At 41.7% G+C, this 6,694-nt stretch overlaps 1 protein-coding gene across 1 annotated transcript in view; it reads right to left on the reverse strand.

Moving 5' to 3' along the window:
* Positions 1–1,865, reverse strand: part of BAHCC1 (BAH domain and coiled-coil containing 1) — a 131,357-nt gene extending 129,492 nt beyond the window's left edge. The window contains exon 1 of the mRNA XM_069750758.1: positions 1,727–1,865. The gene's annotated coding sequence lies outside the window, so the exon portion shown is untranslated. The remainder of the gene's footprint in view (positions 1–1,726) is intronic.
* Between the last annotated feature and the right edge of the window lie 4,829 nt (positions 1,866–6,694).

A 6,694-nucleotide genomic window follows, 5' to 3' on the forward strand; every position in this document is an offset into this window, starting at 1 on the left:
TATATATGTGTGTCTTTTTATCTGGTCGTTTGATTGAAAGTTTGTTTCCAAATCTAGATCTACAATTACAAACCAAAGTAAAAAATGAAAAGATTCGAGGAGGAAACAAAGAGTCCTTTGTAGACTCCCCACAGACAGGAACACAGGGCTCACCCGGATCACCCACACCCTGGACCCAGATCCTGACTTTAACGCCCCTTCAGATCCACTACCTAAAAAACTATTCGAAAACATCTAGTTACATATTACAGGCACATAGGAACACGGAGAAATTCAGTTTAGGTTGATTAGAACTTGCCCTTTAAATCCTAATTTTTAATTTCTATCAATAATGGAAATAGGTTTAAAAAACAATAATCGAAAAAAAAAAAATCTGGGACAGTCACCAGAGATGTAGAAATCGTAGAAAGCACAGATTATCATTATAGAAAAACTAGGGCAAAATAACTAAAATATAACAGCACTATTTTTTTCCCTCCCTAATAAAAACCTACAAGGCATTAAAACTGCATTTTATAAAATAGATGGTTAAAATTGATTGAAAAAAAAAATACCAAAAGTGACATTATAACGGGCAATGAAGAGGAAAATATTGAATATATATATATATATATATATATATATACATATATATATATATATATATATATATATATACATATATATATATATATATATATATATATATATATTATGGTTTATGCTTTTACTATAGTGTATGTTATATAAATGAGGTTATCTCTGCTCTAAAAAGCCTCTTAGGGTTTGGATAAGATATATATTTGTATAGAAAAAAAAAAGAATGGATACACAATTATCAAGGACATATAATACAAAAAGAATGTAATAAAATGGGAATTAAGCAAATTTACGCCTAAATTTCTAAAGTGTTTTAATAGCGGAAAAGTCGGTGACTAAATTAAAAATCATTACATAAAAATCTATTTTATTTTCAGAAAAAAAAAATATAGTGTTATTTTACTATGCCTATGTACAATAGGCCATCGATGAAATAAATAAAAAAACAAAAAAACAATTAAACTTATATTCTGGATTTATTTTTTTTTCCCCACTTCATTTGTCTCCTACGATAAAAAGAAAGAGGAAACCTAAAGTATGTGGAAACATTTTCTTTTCCAATTGAAAAATAATTCATTGCGCTGAAAATATATACAATATAATATATTGTAGTTTTACATTATATAGATACATATTTATTAATAAATATATAAATAATACATTTATTATATTATTATAGAAATAGAAACTAAAAAAGTTTAACATTTGAAAAAGTATATAGTATTGTGGAAAAAAAAAAATAAAGTACTAAATATTGTAAAAACGAAAACAAAAAAGCAAAATAAATGAACAAAGTATTGATTACAATTTATATAAATGTTTATCAGATAAAAATCTATAACAAAAAACCCCAGATCAGTTGGTGTCTGTGTGTATTCATCCCAAATTGTTACTTTTGGGAGCCAAGTAGTTAAATAATTGATCCTAAAATCTATAAAATATCCTCCTTTCTTTTAATTCCGGGTGAACTAACCCTGTTTCTAAAATTATTAAGAAATAATGAAAAAAAGGATTAAAACAATCCAAACATAAAGAATAACACGTGTATGGTAATATAGATCACTAGGTATTTCTATAAAGTCGTTGGGTTTGGGAAAAAAAATGTAATTATGTATATAATAAAAAACTAAAACTAAGCGTCACCTACCTACAAAGAGGAGTTTGGGAGAAGTCTTTTGCAATCCAGGTTAAAAAGAAACATGGAAGGAAAAAAAAGGGGGCAAGAAGCTGGAGATGAGCTGAGCACAAGCAGGTCGGCTGCTGACTGGCAGGTTCCTCGGTCGGATTCTATGGTCGGATTCTGTGGTCGGATTCTGTGGTCGGATTTTATGGTCACCTTCGGTGCGGCCCCTGTACACACGCTCCGTTTTGCAGCACTTGGCTCCTTTCTAGCTATCTGCTGGGGAATATTTGGGGTCTCACAGCTCAGGGGTCTCTTTCCTACCTGCCTTTGCATGGAGTAAATCCATTCAATTAGAGCAGAGGCTGCTGGTAGCTGTATAATCACACATTTATGGCCGGGTGACGTATCTCCTCTCCCACAATGGAGTCCCAGTGACATTAAACAGAAAATTGATGAGAGAGAAGCGAAATTTAATCTCTTTTCCCCCCGTCCAGGCATTTAAATGTTGTTTTGCCTTCCCTGGCTTTTTAACTCTTCCCATACCAGGGTGCCCAGCCAGTGCTGCGGAGTGGCACTACAAGGGTGCACATACATATTTATTCCTGGCAGCACTCCTCCTCCTCCTGCACTCACCAGTGCAATGCAAACACACCACTGTGCAGGGACATCCAGATCTTTATTGGGGGGAGATCCACTTACCTTTTGGCTTAAAGAAACATCATTAAGTCCACAGAAATCATGCAATGCCACCCCCATCCCCCCCAGCATCCAGCAATGCAGCCCCCATCCCCCACCCTCTGTCCAGTCCTGGATGGAGATCAAGCCTTGATACATTGTATCATCAGTGAGGAGGAAACGTAGTCGGGCCGGACTCTTCTCCGCTGGGCGCCTCCGCGTTCCGCCTTCTGTCCGCAATCTTCCGCGTTTGCTGCGTTTACCGGAGCTCTTAAAGGAGCCGCGCATTATTCCTTTGCAAGCTCCCGGGGCCGCTATTGTCCACCATGCTTTTTTTTTGCAAAGACACCGCCCCAGGGTGTGACGTCCTTGTCCCCTCCCTGAGGCTGAGCCGGTTTGTCTGGCTGGGGATGGGTGCATGTGTGGATTACAAGGCGGATCAGCAGCACAGCAGGCTGGGAAGGGACATCTGCATGCGGAGCGGTATGGCTGCACCTCCTGCCTGCACCAGACTCCATGGAACAATCACTTCTGGCAAGTTGTAGCCCAGATATTATTAGAGAAGACATTGGATCTGCTTGGAATTTTACATAAAACAGTAGAATTCTCCAGAATCTGATTTTTTATTTTGCAATTCACTTAGTATAAAGTCAGTAATTCCAATCCAACTGGCTACAGTGTAGAGAAGAAAATGATCGAAAAAAAAAAAATTACCTGTCCTCACGCCAGCGCTCACCGTTCAGAGATTATTTTACTGCCACATTAACTGTCCAATGAGCTGTTGGACAATCAATGGTTTAATTACAGACCCATTGATCAGGAATGATCGTCAGTCGGCACCACATAACTAAAGCCCCATGGGCTCCAGTGCAAAATTTGGACTTGGGCTCCCACCTCCATGTTGGTAAGATGTATGGGCCTTTGTGACCTTCTAGATCCTTTAAAGACATATTTTTGTTTACCCTCCATGTAATAATGTCCCCATTCAGGCACCTTCCTGTAATAATGTCCCCTGTTGTTGTAATAATGTCACCTGTTCTGGCCCCTTTCTGTAACAATGTCCTTCATCCTAGGCTCCTTCTTGGTGTAATGTCCTCTTTCCTGGGCCTCTTCCTGATATAATGTCCCCCTTCCTGGTATAGCGTCCCCCATTACGGTCCCCTTCTTGGTATAATGTCACCCATCCTGAGCTTCATGGGTGACATTACTGGATTACTTTCCAGTAATAATCTTCCCCACCCCAATGATTCCTTAGGCAGTTGTCGTGTCAGCCAACACCCTGTCTCCCAACCTCTACGAGGCACCATATTCGTAGATCTCATAAAATGTCCATATAATATAGTCATGTGCCCTAGTAGATTGGAGGCCGGAGTGAAGGACCCCATCCATGTCCTTATAGAGGGATATGGACAAGGGTTCAGGGACAGTTTTAGAGAAAGTCAGACACTGACAAAAGCCTCGAATGTTAACACGTTGCACCATCACACAGAAACATTTTGCTTTTATTTAAATTCGCTGAGTTCAGGCTGTTAACCCCTTACCGATCACGGATACGCCTTTTAAAAGAGGCAGTTATGGGTACTTATTCCTCAGAATTGGGGCTAGGGTTAGGGTTGGGGCTCGGGTTAGAATTGGGCTAAGGTTGGGGTTAGGGTTGTGTTGGGGTTAGGGTTGGAGTTACAGTTGTGGTGTTGGGATTAGGGTTGGGATTATGGATAGGGTTGGGACTAGGGTTAGGGATGTGTTGAGGTTAGGGTTTGGGTTAGGGCTGTGTTAGGGTTGGATTAGAATTGGGGGGTTTCCACTGTTTAGGTACATCAGGGGGTCTTCAAACGAGACATGGCGTCTGCCATTGATTCCAGGATATTTTACGTTCAAAAAGTCAAACGCTGCTCCCTCCCTTCTGAGCTCTGCCATGTGCCCAAACAGTGGCTTTCCCCCACATACAGGGTATCGGTGTACTCAGAAGAAATTGCACAAAAAATTTTGTGGTCCATTTTCTCCTGTTACTCTTGTGAAGAAAAAAAAAGTTGGGGTCTAAAGTAATTTTTTTGTGAAAAAAGTAAAATGTTCATTTTTTCCTTGTACATTGCTGTAGTTATCATGACGCACTTGAAGGGTTAATAAACTTTTTGAATGTGGTTTTGAGCACCTTGAGGGGTGCAGTTTTTAGAATGGTGTCACTTTTGGGTATTTTTTTGTCATATTGGCCCCCCAAACTCACTTCAAATGTGAGGTGGTCCCTAAAAAATAGTTTTGTTGGAAAAATGAGAAATCGCTGGACAACTTTTAACCCATGTAACGTCCTAACAAAAAAAATGACGTTTCCAAAATTGTGCTGATGTAAAGTAGACATGTGAGAAATGTTATTTATTAACGATCATAAGTATCATGTTAGCAGCAACATATCTGCAGTTTTCACCATATGATGTGCTCCTTAGAACAATGATTTCTGCTTCGGCATAAATAATCCAATCACTCGACAAATAGGCAGCATTTTGCTTGTTTAGTATAATGCATCCTATAGTCTTCCACATAGTATAATGCATCCCATAGCCCTCCATATTGTATAATGCACACCCCATAGACCTCTATATAGTATAATGTGCCACATATCCCTCCATATAGTAAAATACATTTCCCACAGTTCTCCATTTAGTATGATACGCTCCCCATATCCTCCCTATTGTATAATGCACTCCCAATAGTCCTCAATATAGTATAATGCATCCCATAGTCCTCCATATTGTATAATGCACCTCCCATAGTCCTCCATATAATACAATGCACTCCTCATAGTATAATGCACTTCATGGTCCTTCATATAGTATAATGCATTCCCCATAGTCCTTGATACTGTATAATGCAGGTGCCATATAGTACATATAATGTGGCGCGCCCCCGTAGGGCAGTGGGGTACTCGGAACCGGGTCCTTCGGTTCTCAAGGGGGATGTCACGGTGGCTGACCCGGTCCGTGGCCCTTGGGAGGTCCGTTGTAAAAGGGAAAGGTCTTTAAAGGGGAAATGATTGCGACGCCACCTGTGGTATTCGGTCAGGGTGACCGACGCTGCTTAGGGGTTCGCTGGGATGATGTTCTGGCAGCTAGATGGTATACCTTCCCACAGGTGAAGTATGTCCCCAGTGCTTCCCAGTGTGCAGATGGTGGATGGTAAATGGTGTAAGGCGCAGTGAAGAACGAGGACACAAGGTTGCAGTCTCTTTACCTTTACTGAAGGCTTCAGCGTCCACAGTCCAGAGCACCAGATCACAGGGCTGGCAGAGTCCGGCCGGTCTGAAGGCAAATCCAGAGTCCCCTTATCCAGGTGGAAATTAGTAGCCTTCCTCTAGCACCTGGGTGTTGTAGTACCTTACTGCTGAGCTTCTCATAAGGTCCTCACAACTGTGGTAGATGTTCTAGATGTTGTGTCTCTCTCTGTCCCCCAGATGGATAGGACAAACCCGTATGACTGGTGGCCTGAGGCTTTTTGCAGAAACTCAAGCATGCCCCAGCCTTCACAAGTTGCCACCGTGCCTTCTGGGTATAGGGCGGGCAGGTAACGTGGAATTAGCTGTCCTGCCGATCTCTGGAGCAAGGCATAAAGGACTGTTGCTCCCTCGGTGTTCCGGCTACCGGGATCCTGCGCCTCAGAAGGAGGCAGCTTGTGTAGGGCAGAACTCCTTCTGGTTTCCTCTCTTTTTGCTATGACTTAGTTTTTCACCTTCCACAATACAGTTTGCGGTTCGTGTCTCTTTCTTAGGATGCTGCCGCACGTGGGGCAGGCGCAGCTCCGTGTCCTTCTGTCTAGGCCTCTGACAGGATCCCACCCCTGTTAGGGACCCACTACCTGAGCGGAGCTCAGATAGCAGCTCACTGAGTGAATCCCAGCCAGCTTCTGCCTAACTTCCAATCCAGACCACCAGTTTTACCTAATTGTGAAGAGTGCCCTAATAAACAGGAGCATAGCTCCCCCTGGTGGACTGGAGTGTGAAGTGTGTTGCATATTTGTGATACCTGGTAAAGAGATCTCCTTTATTGCCTTCAAATGTAAGATCACTCCCCCCTAGAGGAGAATGATATTACTGCAACGACCAGGACCCTGGGGCGCTGCAAATGCATTTTCCATAGTCCTCGATATAGTATAATGCAGGTGCCATACAGTACATATATTATAATGCACTCCTCATAGTCCTCAATAGAGTGCAAAGCAGCCCCCCTCACAGCATAATGCAGCCCCCCTCATAGAGTATGATATGCACACACACACGCACGCACGCACGCACACACACACACACACACACATTATAATGCAGTCCCA

Source organism: Ranitomeya imitator, chromosome 2 (genome assembly GCF_032444005.1).
Source record: "Ranitomeya imitator isolate aRanImi1 chromosome 2, aRanImi1.pri, whole genome shotgun sequence".
NCBI lineage: Eukaryota > Metazoa > Chordata > Amphibia > Anura > Dendrobatidae > Ranitomeya > Ranitomeya imitator.